Source organism: Pelodiscus sinensis, chromosome 23 (genome assembly GCF_049634645.1).
Source record: "Pelodiscus sinensis isolate JC-2024 chromosome 23, ASM4963464v1, whole genome shotgun sequence".
Classification (NCBI taxonomy): Eukaryota; Metazoa; Chordata; order Testudines; family Trionychidae; genus Pelodiscus; species Pelodiscus sinensis.
In genome coordinates, this window is record NC_134733.1 from 10,902,128 (window position 1) to 10,923,036 (window position 20,909).

At 47.5% G+C, this 20,909-nt stretch overlaps 1 long non-coding RNA gene across 3 annotated transcripts in view; it reads left to right on the forward strand.

Moving 5' to 3' along the window:
- LOC142819448 (uncharacterized) overlaps nt 1–9,519 on the forward strand; it is a 32,353-nt gene extending 22,834 nt beyond the window's left edge. The window contains exons 3-5 of one of the 3 annotated variants that reach the window (XR_012897365.1): nt 505–661; nt 5,171–5,301; nt 8,288–9,519. This is a non-coding gene — a long non-coding RNA (uncharacterized LOC142819448). Of the gene's footprint in view, nt 1–504; nt 1,379–5,170; nt 5,302–8,287 lie in introns of those variants that run through there. The other 2 variants (XR_012897366.1, XR_012897364.1) reach the window with 2 other exon arrangements.
- Nucleotides 9,520–20,909: the final 11,390 nt, after the last annotated feature.

Here is a 20,909-nt window from a genome sequence, read left to right on the forward strand (position 1 = left end):
TTCCTGTTCCATTCTGAACCCCACCATTCCAATAGTCTCCAGCACTCTGTGTGTGAGACATGCACACACACACATGTGATGGTTTGCTCTACCATGAATAGAAGTTTGTGGCTCTGGACATTTTGCAGAGCCCATGAATGGACTGCTGACACTGTCAGTGGAGCCAGCATTTCAGTCCATATGTTTTCTCGGGTATTTAGGATCTGAGCCAAAGCCCATTCAAGTTAATGGGAAGACTCTAATGAGGGCTTGCTTTCAAGGGTAAAGTTGTTTTATTTTTTAAATCATGATGCTGGCTGTAATTATATTTTTCTTGGTCTGGTCTGTTGTATTACCTTGGTGAATGCATTTGTGGCATCCAGGGCTTTGGAAGGGTGCTTTGCAGCTAGAAGTCAAATACCAATAAATAAAAGGTCTGCTGAGCAGAAGTGCCAAAATTCATGTACAGAGCAAAACTGTGGAGAAATCTGCCTTTCTAATATATTTTAATTTATTTTTTTAAAGAAGAGAAAATACCATCTGGGAACACACAATTGCTCAGCAAGAGATCATCTTACCTGCTGGCAAATCCTTCCTGGCTGGAGAAATGAAGCAGAAGAGCCCAACAGGACACCTGTGACAGCTATGGAGACTGGAGTTATGGGGCAGCTGCTGCTAAGAGGTGGGGATCTTCCCTTTGAGTGAGCCAGGAGCTGTGGCTGAGATGCATCTTGTGTTTGGCCAGTGTATTGCTCGGACCCTATCTGAACTCTCTGAGGGTACGTCTACACTACAACGTTAATTCAAACTAACTTAGTTCGAATTAGTTAATTCGAACTAAGCTAATTCGAACTAACGGATCCAGACTAAAAAACGAGTTCGAATTAGCGTTTTGCTAATTCGAACCAGCATGTCCACATTAAGTGGACCCTGAACCAGGCTTAAGGATGGCCGGAAGCAGTGCCGGCAGGGCATCAGAGGAGGACTTAGAGCGTGGAGATGCTGTCTCAGGCTAGCCGAGGGCTGCGCTTAAAGGGACCCGACCCCCACCCCGGACAGACAGTTCTCAGGGGTGCCCCGCTTGCAAAGCAGTCCTGGCTTGGAGTGCCCAGAGCACCCACACTGGGCACATCACAGCTCTCGGCCATCAGCCCGACTGCACTTGCCGCAGGCTGTCATCTGGGGAGAGGGGGCAATCGGGGGGGCTGCAGGAGAGCTTCCACCCCAAAAGCCCGCAGAGCCAGCCCAGTCCTCCCCATCGGAGGCTCGTGCCCCATTCCTCCCTCACCGCCTTCCACTTACCCTTCCCTAGCCCCTCTTCTTGATGTACAAAATAAAGGACAATTGTGTTCAAAAATGGAATCTGTCTTTATTGAACAAAACTGGGGGAGACTGGGAAAAGCAGGTGGGAGAGGGGAAGAGAGAGGCTGGGAGAGGGGAGGGCAACTAAAATGATCAGGGGTTGGGAACAGGTCCCATATGAAGAGAGGCTAAAGAGACTGGGACTTCTCAGCTTAGAAAAGAGGAGACGGAGGGGGGACAGGATAGAGGTCTCTAAAAGCAGGAGTTGGGTGGAGAGGGTGCATTCAGAAAAGTTCTTCATTAGTTCCCATAAAGAAGGACTAGAGGACACCAAAGGAAAGGAATGGGTAGCAGGCTTCAAACTAGTAAGAGAAAGTTGTTCTTCACAAAGCAAAGAGTCAACCTGTGGAACTCCTTGCTGCAGGAGGGTGTGAAGGCTAGAACTAGAACAGAGTTTAAAGGGACGTGAGATCAAGTCATGGAGGTTGGGTCCATGGAGTGGTATTAGCCAGGGGGTAGGAGTGGTGTCCCTGCCCAAGGTTTGTGGAAGGCTGGAGAGGGATGGCACGAGACAAATGGCTTGGTCATTGTTTCGGTCCATCCCCTCCAGGGTCCCTAGGGCTGGCCGCTGTTGGCAGACAGGCTACGGGATAGATGGACCTTTGGTCTGACCCAGGACGGCCATTGTAAGCTCAGGGCTCAGGGGTCTCACTGGACCACCCTGATTTTCATGCACTCCTGCTCCTGGATGTCCAGGCTGGCAGCTCTCCTGCCCTAGACGGCCACTTTCCTGTGCCTAGTGTGGAGATCATGGACGAGGTCCACGATGTCCGCACTAGCCCAGGCGGGTGCCCGCCTCTTGCGGTCCAGGGCAAGCTCCCGGGAGCCGCCAGCCTGGCCACCCGGGGGCATCGGGTGGGTGGCTCAATCCGTGCCAGGTGCAGGGTCTGCTGGCTGGGTGCTGGCAGGCTTGCACCTGGCATGGGCACCGTAGCCAGCCCATGCCCCTTTAAGGGGTCCGGGGCCGGGAGGGGGGCAATAGAGTTTCCCTGGTGTTGGCCAGAGTGGCCACCAGGGAAACCTGGGGAGGGCTAGCCTCCCACTAGTTCGAATTAAGGGTCTACACAGCCCTTAATTCGAACTAGTAAATTCGAACTAGGCTTAATCCTCGTGGAATGAGGATTACCTAGTTCAAACTAAGCGCTCCGTTAGTTCAAATTAAATTCGAACTAACAGAGCACTAGTGTAGCACCTATGAAAGTTAGTTCGAACTAACTTTGTAGTGTAGACATACCCTGATTGATTTGTCAGATAAGATAATTTCCCAGTCACGTGAAGGAAGGACAATCCTATTTCAGGGCTTCTCGCCAGCCACCCTCTTCCTTGTTTATTGAAGATCACTTTTCAGAGGTGTTCAACAGTGGTGCATTAGAGCAAAGCTGTCCAGCCACTCTGTCTTGCTGTGGCAATGGAGCGGATCGCATTTGGTTACATTCTTCAGTTTCCATCGCTTCTTCCTCTTCCTCCTTGTGGGGCTAGAAAGGCTCATTGTGCCATTAATGTCAATGGGATGTTTGACTATTTGGTGTTCAGCAGTGGAGTGAGTCTTTTGAAGGATGAAATGCCAAGCCGCCCAGAAATGGCTATTTTGCCTTTCCTCTTTCCTTCTGTAGCAACTAGGGGGTCAAAGGGTTTCTTCTAATATTTATGTTTCATCAGAAATTCCAGGGCCTGACCAACCTGGAGGACCTTGTGGGATGGCTGGAGACCCGGAAATGAGACGTGTCTAGAGTCATACCCTCAACTGAGGATTAAGTGTCTTCCCACTCAAACTGGGGTTGGGAGTGCTGCAAGTCAGGTGTCAGCTTCCCGCTGTGATATAAGAACATAAAAACGGCCATTCTGGGTCAGACCAAAGGTCCACCTGTCTTCTGACAGTGGCCCACGTCAGGCGTCCCATAAGGAGTGAACAGAATCACCAAGTGATCCCTCCCCTATTGCTCATTCCCAGCTTCTGACAAACAGAGGCTAGGGACACCATCCCAGCCCATCTTGGTCCATTGATGGACCTAGCCTCCAAGAATTGATCTAGCTCTTTTTTTGAACCCTGCTGTAGTTTAGGCCTTCTCAACTTATTTGCCATATTTCAGGTCTTCCCCAGATTGGCATGGTCCTCCAGGGAAAAATAAGTCAGCAACACCTGCTATTTCTTATGTCAAAATAACTAGATAAAACTTTTTGAGGCTGCCTATACATACCTTAAAGCTCCAACTTTGCAAACACATCCACATGCCAAGCTTTATCACTGAAGTGAGGTGTCCCACTGAAGTGAATGGAACTGCTCAAAAAGCGAAGCACTTGCATGATCAAGGCCTACAGGCTCAAGAAAGGACAACCAGATGATGTAACTTTGCAGTTCACATCAAAGGCATCAGAGCCATCCACATCGCTGCCACAGTCCTGTTGTAACTGACTGAGGAGGGTTTATTTTTAAATAGCCTTTGTGACGGGAGAGAATTAGGAAATGATGAGCCTCCCTTAAACAGGTCTAGCTTGGTAGATGTGTGCCCTGGAGATCAAAGGGCTAGGTGTGTAGCCGTTACGTACGGTGGGAATCCTTTCTTCAATTCTCCCCACCCCTCTCTCCCAGAAAAAATACCAAAGTCAAGATGGCTTCCAGCACCAGGTGATATGTCTTTGTAGGGCCAACCACAATTTAACTTACAGGAAAAATAAAATAATTGACAGATCATTGTTTTGAGCACCAAGCCATTAAATTCCTTAAGTACCCCTAAGGTTGTGCACTAGAAGACCTCAACTAATAAACAGTTTACACTTTATTTCTAACTTCACATATAGGGGAAGTACGTACACACAAAGAACATTCACATTCAGGGAATTACAGACTCTTGAATGATAGGTTACTTTCCCTGTTTGCATAAAGTATATTTGAGTTGTGCATATTTATATTAAAACATATTTCCATAAAAATAAGGGTGTGTAGCATCCTGTGGGTCATTATTAGAAAGGTGTTAGAATCTTGGGGCTGGAAGAGACCTCAGGAGGTCATTGAGTCCAGCCCTCTGTCCAAAGCAGGACCAATCCCAACTAAAACATCTCAGCCAGGGCTTTGTCAAGCCGAGCAGCTGTTTCCTACAGTAGCACTCCCTTATGATCATGCCAATAAGAAATTGCTACGTGTAGCACATTCCTATAAGGTTGGAACTTTTGACATTACACCGGCACTTAAAAACCTCTAGGGATGGAGATTCCATCACCTCCCTAAGTAATGTATCCCAGTACTTTACCCCTTGCTAGTGAAATAGTATTTCCTAATATCCAACCCAGACCTCCCCCACTGTAACTTGAGACCATTGCTCCTTGTTCTGCCAACCGTCACTACTGAGAACAGCCTCTCTCCATCCTCTTTGGAACCTCCCTTCAGGATGCTGAAGGCTGCCAAATTATCTAAAAGGCTCAAGACAGAATGAGAAAATCTGAACCACTTGCTATTTAGGAAAGATACCTGGTGAGGGCTGTAAGTTATTCAGTGCAGTCTGCTTTTCCTGAAACTCTACGCAGCTATGAAACAGCCCTGCAGTTTGTGAACCCAAGTCACAGACTAGCAGCAAGGTTTTTTTTCCTGTGTAGCCCTGTTTGGATAGCTCAAATGGTGCCCAGTTGGCAGTACAAAAACAAAAATGGGGATTGAAAATGTGAGCCTGGGTAAAAGGATTTCATTATTTTAGTCCATTTCCTGATATCAAGTTCATTCTGTAAATGGCTCTCCTGTGAGTGTGACACAAGCCTCCAGATGGATTATATGTAGACGATTATATGGTGTCGCCAGGAGGGCTTTGGCTTCCTTGACCACGGGGTGCTCTTCCAGGAAGGACTGCTTGGCGGAGATGGAGTTCACCTTTCCAGGAGCGGGAAGGCCTTGTTTGGACACAGACTGGCTAACCTTGTGAGGAGGGCTTTAAACTAGGTTCGACGGGGATAGGTGAGCAAAGCCCACAGGTAAGTGCTGAATGTGTGGGACTGGGAGATGGGTTGGAAATGGGGGGGACTACGGCCTATAATGGCAAGGAGAAAGGAGGGTCAGGGCACAACAGGGAGGCAAGATCAAATCAGTATCTTAGATGCCTATATACAAATGCGAGAAGTATGGGTAATAAGCAGGAAGAACTGGAATTGCTAACCAATAAATACAATTATGATATCATTGGTATTACAGAAACCTGGTGGGATGGGACTCATGATTGGAATGTTGGTATGGAAGGGTACGGCTTGCTCAGGAAGGACAGACAGGGAAAAAAGGGAGGAGGGGTTGCCTTGTATATTAAAAATGTACACACTTGGACTGAAGTGGAGATGAACGTAGGAGATAGCTGTGTAGAGAGTCTCTGGGTTAAGCTAAAAGGGGTAAAAAATGAGGGTGATATCATGCTAGGAGTCTACTACAGGCCACCTAGCGAGGTGGATGAGGCCTTTTTTAAACAATTAACAAAACTATCCAAAGCCCAAGATTTGGTGGTGATGGGGGACTTCAACTATCCAGACATATGTTGGGAAACAAACACAGTGGGGCACAGGCTATCCAATAAGTTTCTGGACTGCATTGGAGACAACTTTCTGTTTCAGAAGGTTGAAAAAGCTATTAGAGGAGAAGCTGTTCTGGATTTGGTGTTAACAAATAGGGAGGAACTAGTTGAGAACTTGAAAGTGGAAGACAGTATAGGGGACAGTGATCATGAAATAATAGAGTTCATGATCTTAAGGAAAGGTAGAAGGGAGACCAGCACAATTGAGGTAATGGATTTCAGGAAGGCAGATTTTGATAAGCTCAGAGAACTTGTAGGTAAGGTCCCATGGGAAGCAAGACTGAAGGGAAAAACAACTGAGGAGAGTTGGAAGTATTTCAAAGGGACGTTGTTAAGGGCCCAAAAGCAAACAATTCCGCTGTGTAGGAAAGATAGAAAATATGGCAAAAGACCAGCTTGGCTTAACAAGGAGATCTTGCATGATCTCAAAATAAAAAAGGAGTCATATCAAAAATGGAAACTAGGACAACTAACAAAGGATGAATATAGGCAAGCAACACGGGAATGCAGGGGCAAGATTAGAAAGGCAAAGGCACAAAATGAGATCAAACTAGCTACAGGCATAAAAGGAAACAAGAAGACCTTTTATAAATACATTAAAAGCAAGAGGAAGACCAAGGACAGGGTAGGCCCACTGCTTAGTGAGGAGGGAGAAGCAGTAACAGGAAACTTGGAAATGGCAGAGATGCTCAATGACTTCTTTGTTTCGGTCTTCACCGAGAAGTCTGGAGGCGTGCCTACCGAAGTGAATACAAGCAGAGAGAGGGTAAGTTTAGAAGATAGGATACACAAAGAACAAGTTAAAAATCACTTAGGAAAGTTAGATGTCAGCAAGTCACCAGGTCCTGATGAAATGCATCCCAGGATACTCAAGGAGCTGATAGAGGAGGTATCTGAGCCTTTAGCTATGATCTTTGAAAAATCATGGCAGACAGGGGAGATTCCAGAAGACTGGAAAAGGGCAAATATTGTGCCCATCTATAAAAAGGGAAATAAGAACAACCCAGGAAACTACAGACCGGTCAGTTTAACGTCTGTCCCAGGGAAGATAATGGAGCAGGTAATTAAGGAAATCATATGCAAACACTTGGAAGGTAATAAAGTGTTAGGGAACAGCCAGCATGGGTTTGTGAAGAACAAGTCATGCCAAACTAATCTGATAGCTTTCTTTGATAGGATAACGAGCCTTGTGGATAAGGGAGAAGCGGTGGATGTCATATACCTAGACTTTAGTAAGGCATTTGATACGGTCTCGCATGATATTCTTAATGATAAACTAGGCAAATATAACTTAGATAGGGCCACGATAAGGTGGGTGCATAATTGGCTGGATAACCGTAGTCAGAGAGTTGTTGTTAACGGTGCTAAATCCTGCTAGAAAGGGATAACAAGTGGAGTTCCGCAAGGGTCTGTTTTGGGACCCGTACTGTTCAATATCTTCATCAATGATGTAGATATTGGGATAGAGAGTACGCTTATTAAGTTTGCAGATGATACCAAACTGGGTGGGGTTGCAACTTCTTTGGAGGATAGGGACATAATTCAAAATGACCTTAGCAAGTTAGAGAAATGGTCAGAGCTAAACAGGATGAGGTTTAATAAAGAAAAATGCAAAGTGCTCCACTTAGGAAGGAACAATCAGTTCCATACATACAAGATGGGAAGCGACTGTCTAGGAAGGAGCATGGCGGAAAGGGATCTAGGGGTCATAGTGGACCACAAGTTGAATATGAGTCAACAGTGTGTTGCTGTTGCAAAAAAAGCAAATATGATTCTAGGTTGTATCAACAGGTGTGTTGTAAGCAAAACTTGTGAAGTCATTCTGCCGCTCTACTCTGCACTAGTTAGGCCTCAGCTGGAGTACTGTGTCCAGTTCTGGGCGCCACATTTCAAGAAAGATGTGGAGAAATTGGAAACGGTACAGAGAAGAGCGACAAGAATGATTAAAGGTTTAGAGAACATGACCTATGAAGCCAGGCTTCATGAACTGGGCTTGTTTAGTTTGGAAAAAAGATTAAGGGGGGACATGATAGCGGTTTTCAAATATCTAAAAGGGTGTCACAAGGAGGAAGGCGAAAATTTGTTCCTCTTGGTTTCTGAGGACAGGACAAGGAGTAATGGGCTTAAAGTGCAGCAGGGGAGGTTTAGATTGGACATTAGGAAAAAATTCCTAACTGTCAAGGTGGTCAAATATTGGAATAAATTGCCAAGGGAGGTAGTGGAATCTCCCTCTCTGGAGATATTTAAGAACAGGTTAGATAGACATCTGTCAGGGATGGTGTAGACGGAGCTTGGTCCTGCCTTGAGGGTGGGGGGCTGGACTTGATGACCTCTCGAGGTCCCTTCCAGTCCTATTATTCTATGATTCTATGATATTGTCTCTTGTTCTGTGTCCTACCCAGGCATGTGGTGTTCAATTCAGAACAAGTATACATTCACGTGACCCAGGCTGGAATTTCCCAGAGGAACAGAAGAATAATTCTGCTTTTGGAGTGAACAGCATGAGAGAACGCCAACACAGAAGAACCTAAACTAAAGATTGGGGAAGTTTTCCAAGTGCTGAAACCAATGTCACTGTGATAAAGTCCCCAGCCCAGGGAGATGATGGACCTTCTACTTGAAGCTGGGCAAAGCACTCATGCCCGATCCGGCTCCCATTGCGAGTCTTTACCCTGACTTTATTGGAAGTTGGATTGGGCCTTAGCACGTCTTTCTAAAATATATACTCAACCTCAAGCGATTGGGCTCAATGCAGAGCTTTGAGTGAGATTCTGTAGCCTGTGTTATCCAGGAGGTAAGGTCGTAATAGCTACTTCTGACCTTAAAATCTATGAATCTACATCCATTACCTGATGTAATGGTAACCCTCGTGAATGGAGGCAAAGAGAAGACCTAAAAGTGAATTCAGAGGCCCATAGCCAGCGGTATGAATTTCAGGCGCTTGTAGTTAGAAACCAGATTCAATTAAAGGTTGAACCTTCAGTGAACATGCTCTCCTGGTGCTTGGGTACTCTGCAGGGCAACCGCCAAGGAACAGCACCAGAAATGGCCCCATTTATTCCTGTCTGTGGGTGAGGAGAGTGTTTTATGACTAAGACAACCTTGGCCCTCTGGATGAGTCACCTGCAGGATTTGGCTTTTCCATAAAAGGGCACGGGAAATCCTTCAGACTCCAGGGCTTCCTGACTGTGTGCCCAGAGGAAAGGAAGAGGAGAGGAGGGATGGGAACTACAGATCTCTGCCAATGTAAACAGCAACTGGGCCCGTATGTAAGATGAAAAGCGGTGTCAAAACCACTGAGCTTCTGTAATCAGGCCTACAATGAGCAGGAGGAAACCCCCTCTGCCAGGCCCTGTGGCTTTCTGAAACCACAGCCTCTGTGTGCACAGTCATGCAGGGGGAATTGATACCCGAGGCTTCAGCAGATAAAGGGCCCTTGGAAACTGAATGCCATTGTGTGGGCTCCCTGATGCGAAAGCGCAGAGGGGAAGGTGCTCTCCTAGCCAGCTGGGTTGCTCCGGAATGTTCGACTGAGTTAAAGCCTGGTACGACAATACACACGTTAATCATGGGACAGCTGGAAGCCTTTAGGACAGTGGTTCCCAAACTTTTCAGCATTATGCCCCCTTTTTGATTTTTGAGAACCCCCCCCCCCCCCCCCCACACGCACACCCATAGCACCAAAACTTGTTGAGCGGGGGAAAAAAAAGAAGAAGGACCTGACCGGGGCCAAAACCCATTCTACTGAATCACTGTTCTCGGGAAGTCAGAGTGACTGAGTGCTGCTTGGTACATGCGCTACAATCGCAGCTTAGTGTAGGGCAGGGGTGAGGAATAATTTTTGATGGGGGGAGCCACTCCAAGTATTTGGTAAGTGGTCAAGTATTCATGATGTGAATGGAGGAGGTGCAGAGTCTGGGAGGGAGTTGTGACCTGGGGTGGAGGGTTTGAGTGACGACCTGGGGCAAGGAGTTGGGGAGCGGGAGGGGCTGGGGTGCCAGAGGCAGGCTGTGGCTGCGGGACGCTCACTTAGGCGGCTCCTGGCCAGTTTCCCATCAGGTCCCTCAGGCAGGCTCCCTGCCTTCCATGCCCCCACATGCTGCTCAGAGCAGCCAGATGCAGGGGCCATGTGCATCTCTGAGCTCCATGAGCCCAGAGAGGGCGAGAGGCTTTGCACGCTACCCCCACCCCAGCACAATCTCACAGTTCCCATTGGCCAAGAGCTGGCCTGTGGGAGCTGCCTGGGCTGGGTTTGTGGGGCAGACAGTGCATGAAGTACCTCCCAGGCTCACAGCACTCAGAGGAAGCATGAGGCCCCCGTAGCCGGCTGCTATGAGCGGCATGCGGGGGTAGGGCAGGCAGGGAGTCCGTGGGCTGTCTTTTGCCAACCCCTGCTGTAGGATGCAGCAGCAGGCTTGTGGCCTTTGTCAACTGTAGGATCATTGACCCATTCTGTGTTTGGAGTGGGCAGCTGGGAGTTGGTTCTGCTCCTTTTGCAGGTGAAGGGGGAATTTCCCTGATTTCTGATGAGTATGTTCAGAGTGGTTCTTGGAGCCTGATCTTGTGCTGAAGGCACTGAACTGGGACTCCGGAGATCTGCCTTCAGTTCCTGGCTGTGCAGGCTCCACCGTGTGATCTTGGGGAAATATTTATGGTCCCAAATGGGGCTGAACACCCTTGAAAATCTGGATCTGAACCTTTGTGACTCCGTTCCCCAGCTGGAACATGGGGCTGAAGTATTTCCCTTATATCTTTAGGGGCAGAAATAGTCTTTTACTCTGTACAGCACCTAACACAACAGAGCCCTGCTCTTGCTACCATAAATAATAGCAGAATTCACAGGGCTTTTTAGGTCTGAATACAGGCAGTCCCCGGGTTACGTACAAGATAGGGACTGTAGGTTTGTTCTTAAGTTGAATTTGTATGTAAGTCGGAACTGGTACATATTGTAGGGGAAACTCTAGCCAAACATTTCTCCAGAGCTCAGTTTTATTCTCCCACACCTCACTTCCCTCAGTCCTTTTTTCTCAAGCTGAGGTGTCTGCTGAGAAAAGCCGCTCCGCGTCTCCCTGGTCTGCTGGGGGGGGGGGGCACTAGCTTCGCGTCTCCCTGGTCTGCTGGGGGGAAGCAGCTAGTGTGGGGTTGCCTCACCCCATTTGTAAGTAGGGATCCGATGTAAGTCGGATTCATGTAACCCGGGGACTGCCTGTACTTAGGCATTAAAATGCAGTTGTATGATAGTAAGTTGGCTAGATGCCACATTCCTTTTCCCCATCAACTTTATCCAAGCCACTCCAGGGCACAGGGTGCTTTCCACAAGTGAATTTTATCTGCTTTCAGTTTATCCCTCCAGACTGTAAAAGGGAAGTCTGCATTGCTGATCAAGGCAAGGGAAAGTTCCACAATCTGCCACATCTGCTATGGAGTTCTATAAATATTTCTGTAAGTCTGAGACCCACTCATCTGGGCTGTGACCACACAGAGAATGGGAAGTCTTTTTGACAGAAATCCCACATCTTTGCCTACACAGCCATTTGAACCCTATGACCTGGGACTACAGCACTATAGTTACAATTGGCTTCCTCCAATCGCTCCTCTGTCTGGGAAGTAACTATTTTAGCCTAACGGTCTACAGAGAGCAGCTCTTACCTCTACAGCAATCCTTAAAAACAAACAGTCACTGGAGGTGAATTCATAGTAGCATCATCACCAAACCAATGACCTATATAAACTTCATTTAATCCTGGCAGGTTTAGACTACAAGCTTTTGGGGACAAGGACTGTCCAATAATGTGTGTTTAGGCCTTTGTACTGGGCATTGGTCTCAATTGAGGCTTTAGGTTGGTAGGGATAAAGAAGGGTTTCCACACTGAGTGGGTTGGGTGCTTCAGGGACCGTGACACTGCAGTGTTTATTAGCAGCAGATGGCGATTAAATGCTTTGGGGAGAGTGGGAGAAAGATACAAAGGTTACTGCAGTGGGCATAGATAAAGGGAGCTTGTTACCAGTTGCTGCACAAGGTGAAGTCTTCTGAAGCTTAAATTTCAGGCTGTAGACCGTAGAGAGAACATCAGAGAGGCCTCTGTAGCAGGGCCGGCCCACAACATTTTGGCACCTGAGGTGGGGAGCTCAAATGACACCCCCATTCCACTTTTCTCCTGCCTGCCTGTTATGTCTCTTGTGCCCTCCTTCCTCCAGCGCAGCACTCCACCATCTCTGGGCATCTAGAGCAGAGAGAATACATATACACCGGTAGCAGATACAAGTTTCTACGCTCTGGGTGCACAGTCTGGCACCTGAGGCAGCCGCCTCAGTTTGCCTCATAGTAAGGCCAGCTCTGCTCTGTGGCAGAATCCACCTTTGTCTTCACTCTCTACACACATTCGTAATAGCCTTTGTGAAAGAGATGCATTGAGAGAGACTGTCTGAAAACTCATAATTTGCTGGTCATTGCTGCCTGGTAAGATATGCATGCCAGCACTGGATGGCTAGTTGTAAAATTCCTCAGTGTGACTTTATTCATACATGGTCCATATCCCTTGGCTCTGCCCGGGCAGCAGCCAGGCCTGGCCTAGACAAAGGAAGGAATATGTGCTTGCCTTAATTTGCATTTAAGCCATAAATGTAGTTATCAAGCGGGGAGGGGTGGGAAGAAAAGTTCTTCTTCGAGAGGCATCCCTGGGGGTGCTCCACATTAGGTGTTGAGTGTCCCAGTGTTTCTTGATGGATTTTTCTTGGCAGTGCATGGGGGGCCGCGTATGCGCAGCGCCTCATCCAGTGCCATCACGCCCCCCCACCCCTCCCTTCAGTTCCTTTCTACCATCCCCGGCTTCAGACGGAACTCCTCAGTGCTACCACAACAGACTTCTCCCCACAGTTTATTTCCTTCAACATTTATTTAGAATTAGTTTTATCTTCACAGTTCTGACTGATAACATATATCCTCAGTCTCCATTCTCTGACTGCTCCCCCTCCCTGCTCTCAGGGGATTAGGAAGAGTGTTTTCCTAACTTTTCACCTCAGCCATCTATGGAGGCCTCTATAATATCTGCTTATCAGACACAACCAGATTTTCTCAGAGCTCAAATGGCTCCCTGGGCTCCTTATTTTTGGATGCCACCACCTACGCTTTGCTCCCCACAGTGGCAAATGTTTAATCAACCCCCTCAACAACATAGAAAAAGACCATGTAAGACCAAGCATATGGCGAAGTCTTGCTCTCTCTTAACCCTGTCACCCCATAGGTCCATGGAGGGAAATGACAGTGAAAGCCAATGTTCTCCAATTTGGGTTTCTGTATCTCTTCTACATTCAAACGAAATCTCAGGCACTGAGGAGGCAGTCCTGACACCTACCTCTCATAGCACAGATGATGTTTCCTCTTTCCAAGATCTATTTAAAGGAGTTGCCAATGACATGACTGTATCGATGGAGGAAGTTCGGGTTTCTCAGAATGAACTCATTAACATCCTTCAGTCCAGCACAGCCACAGAAATTGCACTCCCTATTAACCCTGCCATTCTGGAGCCCACTAAAATCCTGCAAGATGGATACCTGCATCCATCCCACCAACACGCAGAAAAGTGGATCAAAAATACTATGTTCCTCCCAAGAGTTTCCAATTTCTCTTGACACACCCTCCACCCAATTCCCTTATAGTAGATGTTTGTTTCTCTGCTGAGCAACAACAAAATCACTCCACCCTGTCAGAAAGAAGGTTTATGCCTCGGCCACACTTCAGATGAGGGTGGCAAACTACACTGCTTTACTCAGTAAATACGAGTTTAATAACTACACAAAATGTAATACTTGTATTGAAGATATCCCTGATAACAAGAAGGCACAGTTTAAAGCTCTCATCTCAGAAGGTCAGATAGTATTGCGAATAGCCCTTCAAGCCGCACTTGACGCATCAGATACAGCTACAAGGACTACGGCAACAGCTGTGACTATGAGACGAGCCTCATGGTTTAATTCTTCTGCCTTTCCCCGCCAAGTACAACCATCGGTAGAAGATCTTCCATTCGATGGGGAAAAGCTTTTTTCCACAAAGACCAATGAGTTGCTCCAATCGATGAAGGATTCCAGAGCCATACTGCAGTCACTCAGTATCCAAACACCTATGACGAGACCAAGACAATACAGGTACCAACCATATCAGAGACCAAGGTATCCACAATTCATTTGCCAGTACTGGAGGCAAGACCATGCTCCACACCACCAGAGGGGGTGGAACAGGCAAGACAGATATCGCCCTGGGTATGTCTACACTACCACCCTAGTTCGAACTAGGGTGGTTAATGTAGTCATCCGGGCTTCATTTGCATCTTGCCGGGCACCGCCATTTTTAAATCCCCGTTAGTGCGGACTCCGACTGGGGGTGGGGTGGAAGAAGCGGGAGGGGGAGCAGGCGTGGGAGGAGGAGCGATAGGTGGGGCAGCCGTAGGGGCTGGAGCAGCAGGAGGCAGCAATCGGTCTGCTGGGCCTGCAGGTGCTCGTGGAGGGCACAGCCCTGCTCCTGGAGCTCCCTCAAGCTCTCCCGCCACAGCTGCAGGTCCTCTTGCACCCACTGCTCCTGGCCGTGGACCTGCGGTCCCTGCAACTGCAGCTGCTGCCTCTGAAACTCCTCCAGGTTGCGGGTGCACCTGCTAGCTCGGGTTCGGGGGGATGCGGTCCAGGGCCTCAAAGTGAGGGCAGGCCTCTGGGTCAGCCCCTGGTTGGGAGGCCCTGGCGTAGGCCTGCCGCAGCTCTTTAATTTTGAAGCGCACCTGCTCTTGGGTACGCATGTGGCCAGGCTGGCAACCAGGCGCCTGTAGACGGCCGCATTCCTGTGCCTAGTGTGGAGATCATGGGCATGGGAGGCCTCCCCTCAAATCTCAATGAGGCCCATGATCTCCACACTTGACCAGGAAGGCACCCGCCTTTTGCGGCCCCTGGCAGGCTCCTGAGTGCCACCAGCCTGGTTCTGGGAAGAGGTGGAAGGCTGGGTGACAGCGGGTGGCTGGCTCATGCTGTGCCAGGTGCATGGTCTGCTGGCTGTGTGGCAGGCTGGCAACTGGCACAGGCACTGTGGCCAGAGCCTGCCCCCTTAAAGGGCTCCGGGGTTGGGGGGGAGCAGACGAGTTCTCCTGGTTGTGCCCAGAGTGGCCACCAGGGATCCCTGGGAAGGGCTGGAGGCCAGCTAATTCGAATTTGGCGTTATTCTTCGTAGAATGAGGTTTACCAAATTCAAAATAAGGGCTCCGCTATTTCGAATTAAATTCGAAATAGCGGTTTGTATGTGTAGACAGCTATTAAAGTTAATTCAAAATAACGTCTGTTATTTCGAATTAACTCTGTAGTGTAGACATACCCTTAGTTGCAAAGCAAACTTTCTCACCACATACTCTAGCAAATTACTGAGCAAACTCTTCACTCAGGAATCCTTCCCCCAGCATCTAACACCCATTTCCTTTTGTCTTCTCAGGTGCAGAGAATGAGGTGGGCAGGAGGAGAGAGACAGAAGACTTGGGTGATTCTCCCTCTTTTCTAAAGTTTCAGTCCCCTTCTTGAAAAACATTTCTAGCTCAAATCCAGGAGAGAGAGAGTCGATGTGGAAGCATATTTCTTGCTGGCTTTTTTCACCTGTTTGAAAAGGAGATTACTCACCTTCCTGTAACTGACGGTCTTCGAGATGCGTGTCTCTGGGGATGCTTCACATTAGGTGTTGAGCATCCCAGCGCTTCTCGGCGGATTTTTCTTAGAAATGCACTGGGGGCTGCGCATGCGTGGGCCCCTCCCCCCCTTCAGTTCCTTCTCTATCCGGAAAGAATGTGTTATAGATGTTCTCATAAGGGCATTCCGAAGTAGAGGGGAGAAAGGGAGGGTAGCGCAGCACCCCCAAGAACACTCATCTTGAAGAATTTTAGTTACAGGAAGGTGAGTAACCTCCTTTTCCTCTTCAAGAGGCATCCCTGGGGATGCTCCACATTAGGTGACTTCAAAGCAATATTTTTTGATGGAAGTAGGGACTTCGGATCAGGTAAATATGCCATTTGTAATACAGCTTTTGCTAGTTTCGTATGCTGGAGGAGTCCCGAAGTGAGTGCATAATGTTTTGCAAAAGTGCTCTCTGAAGACCACGTGGCCACTGCACATATGCCATGCAGTGGAATTTTTCTCAGGTAAGCGATGGACGTGGCAACTGCTCTTGTGGAGTGTGCCCAGACTGGAATTGGCAACGGTAAGTCATTTAGCAAATAACAAGTAGCGAAGCATTCTGAGATCCAATGTGACAATCTCTGTGATAAAATTTGTTTTCCCTTACTATGATCTGCAATGGAGATGAAAAGTTGAGAAGAGGATCTGTAAGGTTTGGTTCTGTCAACATAGAAGGAGAAAGCCCTTCTGATGTGTAGGGTGTGCATCTGAGCTTCAAATGCATTGGCGTGGGGCTTTGGAAAAAATACTGGTAAGTATCTTGTCTGATTCAGGTGGAAAGGAGAGCGCACCTTAGGTAAGAATTTTGGACGCAGTCGCATTGTGTCCTTATTCTTAAAAAAGATTGTGAAGGGTGGTTCCGCCATCAGGGCCGCCACTCACTCACTCTATGGGCTGAGGTTATTGCTACCAGGAATGCTGTTTTTAAAGATACATGGCATAGGGAGCATGTCGCCATAGGTTCAAATGGTGGTTTTGTGAGAGTTGTTAATACCAAGTGTAAGTCCCATGGTTCTTGAGGGGGTGCCACCTCTGGGTATAGAGCCTGCAGGCCTTTCAGAAATCACTTAGTTATTGGGTGTGTGAAGACTGGGGTCTTCCACTGGTGCATGGAAGGTTGTAATGGCTGCTAGGTGAACCCTGATAGAGCTGAGAGAGAGGTGTGACTGTTTGAGGTATAACAGATATTCCAAGATTGCAGGGAGTGGAGCGTCTTGTGGCAATATGTTATGAGAGGTTGTCCTGTGAACGAATCGAGTCCATTTGCTCATGTATGTTTTTCTTATTGCAGGCTCCCTGCTTTGCAATAGGACATCATGGACCTGTTGGGAGCACTGCAGCTCTATGCCCATGAATCATCCAGGTACCACACCTTGAGATGGAGTGTCCAAAACTGAGGGTGAGGATACGTAATCTCTGGTTGATGCAGAATATTGGGATTGTTTGGAAGTGTGATTAGTGGATGTCATGCCAACCTGTGTAGGAGGGGAAACCACGGTTGTCGAGGCCAGCAGGGCGCAATGAGGATAATTTTTGTTTGGTCCTTCAGAGTTTTTATGAGGACTCTATTGAGGAGAGGAAAGGGGGAAAGGCGTAATACAGGGACGCATTCCAAGTTATAACAAGAGCATCCCCAAAGGACTCTTTCCCCATGCCCGCCCTGGAGCAATAGCTTGGGCATTTTTTGTTGGGTGCAGTGGCAAATAGATCTATATCTGGGAAGCCCCATTGTTTGAATATGTCACTGAGGAGTGCATAATCGAGTTTCCATTCGTGTTCTTGTGGCAGGGCTCTGCTGAGGGCATCTGCTGTCAAATTGAGGACCCCAGAGAGGTGACAAGCGGATATGCGAATGTCTCGGGCTAGACCCCAATTCCAAAGTGCTATGGCTTCCGAGCATAGAGTGTGCGATCAAGCGCCGCCTTGCTTGTTTATATAAAACATGCATACGGTGTTGTCTGTATATATTTTTATATGGATCCCCGTGACATGGGGAAGTAGTTCTTGGCATGCCAGGCAAATGGCTCTGAGTTTGAGGGTATTGATGTGGAGAATACAGTCTGCCAGCGACCATAGGCCATGTGCTGTGCGGCCTTCTGCATGAGCACCCCATCCTGGAAGGGATGCATCTGTAGTGATAACTACAGTGGGGTCTAGACTTCAAAAAGGAATGCCTACGCACAGGTTGATGATTTTTGTCCACCAGTGTAGCGATTTTTTCACTGGATGTGGTAATGTAAGCATTTTGGTCATATAATGGAGTGTGGCTTGTATTTGAGTCGGAGCCAACCTTGGAGACATCTCATAAAAAGTTGTGCATTTGGGACTACAGGGTTGCATGATGCCATGTGACCTAAGAGTTGAAGGCAGTCGTAAGCCCTTACTATTGGCATCTCTTGAAGCAATTTTGCAAGTTGACCGATGTGAATGAATCTGTCTGGCAGTAGGCAAAGAGGCTCTGGCTGCGATCAGACTGAATTGTGCTCCAATTAATTGGATTCCTTGGGTAGGCATGAGTGTTGATTTGCCGCAATTTATTAGGAGCCCTAATGAGTGAAGGCAGGTTAGTACGATGATGGCATCTTGATAGCAGTCTTGATTGGTCCTTGTTTTGATAAGACAATCATCTAAGTATGGATAGATTGTGATTCCGCGTTTTCTGAGATGAGTGGTAACAACCGCTAGCACCTTTGTAAATACCCTGGGTGCAGTGCAGAGACCGAAAGGAAGTACCATGTATTGGTACTGTTGGAGACCTAAAGTGAAACGGAGAAAACGTCTATAAGAGGGATGAATTGATACATGAAAGAATGCGTCCTGTAAGTCAAGAGAAGAAAACTAGTCACCAGACTCCAGAGCTGGGATAATGGTGTTTAGGGTAACCATTTTGAATTTCTGTTTCCTTATCATAGAATCATAGAATACTAGGACTGGAAGGGACCTCGAGAGGTCCCCTGCCCTCATGGCAGGACCAAATACTGTCTAGACCATCTCTGATAGACATTTATCTAACCTACTCTTAAATATCTCCAGAGATGGGGATTCCACAACCTCCCTGGGCAATTTATTTCAGTGTTTGACTACCCTGACAGTTAGGAACTTTTTCCTAATGTCCAACCTAAACCTCCCTTGCTGCAGTTTAAGCCCATTGCTTCTTGTTCTATCCTCAGAGGCTAAGATGAACAAGTTTTCTTCCTCCTCCTTATGACACCCTTTTAGATACCTGAAAGCAGCTATCATGTCCCCCCTCAGTCTGCTCTTTTCTAAACTAAACAAACCCAATTCTTTCAGCCTTCCTTCATAGGTCATGTTCTCTAGACCTTTAATCATTCTTGTTGCTCTTTTCTGGACCCTCTCCAGTTTCTCCACATCTTTCTTGAAATGTGGTGCCCAGAACTGGACACAATACTCCAACTGAGGCCTAACCAGCGCAGAGCAGAGCGGAAGAATGACTTCTTGGCGGTGTCTACATTGGCACCCCTTTCCGGAAAAGGGATGCTAATGTAGACTTCGGAATTGCAAATTCCGCGGGGGATTTAAATATCCCCCGCGGCATTTGCATTTACATGGCTGCCGCTTTTTTCCGGCTTGGGGGTAAGCCGGAGAAAAGCGCCAGTCTAGACGTGATTCTCCGGAAAATAAACCCTTTTCCGGAGGATCTCTTATTCCTACTTTCAAGTAGAAAAGGGCTTATTTTCCGGAGAATCCTATTTCAAAGTAGGAATAAGACCCTCCGGAAAAGGGCACTTTTTCCGGAGGATCGGGGCAGTGTAGACGCTCTTTTCCGGCTTTTTTAAAAGCCGGAAAAAAGCGGCGGACATTTTTATTTAAATGCCGCGGGGGATATTTAAATCCCCCGCGGATTTCCCTACGACGACTGGTGAAATTTACATGCCCCTTCCGGAAAAGGGGCCAGTGTAGACGAGCCCACGGGGATAAGCTTCTCCCTTATCCACAAGAAAGCTGTTAGATTGGTTTGACATGATTTATTCTTTACAAATCCATGCTGGCTGTTCCCTATCAGCTTGCCACCTTCCAAGTGTTTACAGATGATTTCCTTAATTACTTGCTCCATTATCTTCCCTGGCACAGAAGTTAAACTAACTGGTCTGTAGTTTCCTGGGTTGTTCTTATTTCCCTTTCTATAAATGGGCACTATATTTGCCCTTTTCCAGTCTTCTGGAATCTCTCCTGTCTCCCATAATTTTCCAAAGATGATAGAAGAGGTATCTGAGCCTGTAACTATCAACTCCTTGAGTATCCTGGGATGCATTTCATCAGGCCCTGGTGACTTGCAGGCATCTAACTTTTCTAGGTGATTTTTAACTTATTCTTTTTTATTTTATCTTCTAAACCTACCCCCTTCCCACTAGCATTCACTATGTTAGGCATTCCTTCAGACTTCCTGGTGAAGACCGAAACAAAGAAGTCATTAAGCATCTCTGCCATTTCCAAGTTTCCTGTTACTGTTTCTCCCTCCTCACTGTGCAGTGGGCCTACCCTGTCCTTGGTCTTCCTCTTGCTTCTAATGTATTTATAAAAAGTCTTCTTGTTTCCCTTTATTCCCGTAGGGTATGTCTACACTACCCCGCTAGTTCGAACTAGCGGGGTAATGTAGGCATACCGCAATTGCAAATGAAGCCCGGGATTTGAATTTCCCGGGCTTCATTTGCATAAGCAGGGCGCCGCCATTTTTAAATCCCCGCTCGTTCGAACCCCGTGCCGCGCGGCTACACGCGGCACGAACTAGGAAGCCTAGTTCGAACTACCTAGTTCATGCCGCGTGTAGCCGCGCAGCACTGGGTTCGAACGAGCGGGGATTTAAAAATGGCGGCGCCCCGCTTATGCAAATGAAGCCCAGGAAATTCAAATCCCGGGCTTCATTTGCAATTGCGGTATGCCTACATTACCCCGCTAGTTCGAACTAGCGGGGTAGTGTAGACATACCCGTAGCTAGTTTGAGCTCATTTTGTGCCTTTACCTTTCTTATCTTGCCCCTGCATTCCTGTGTTGTTTGCCTGTATTCAGCCTTTGTAATTTGTCCTACTTTCCATTTTTGATAGGACTCCTTTTTTATTTTTAGATCATGCAAGATCTCGTGGTTAAGCAAAGGTGATCTTTTGCCATATTTTCTATTTTTCCGATGCAGCGGAATAGCTTGCTTTTGGGCCCTTAACAATGTCCCTTTGAAAAACTGCCAACTCTCCTCAGTTGTTTTTCCCCTCAGTCTTGATTCCCATGGGACCTTACCTATCAGTTCTCTGAGCTTACCAAAATCCACCTGCCTGAAATCCATTGTCTCTATTTGGCTGTTCTCACTTCTAC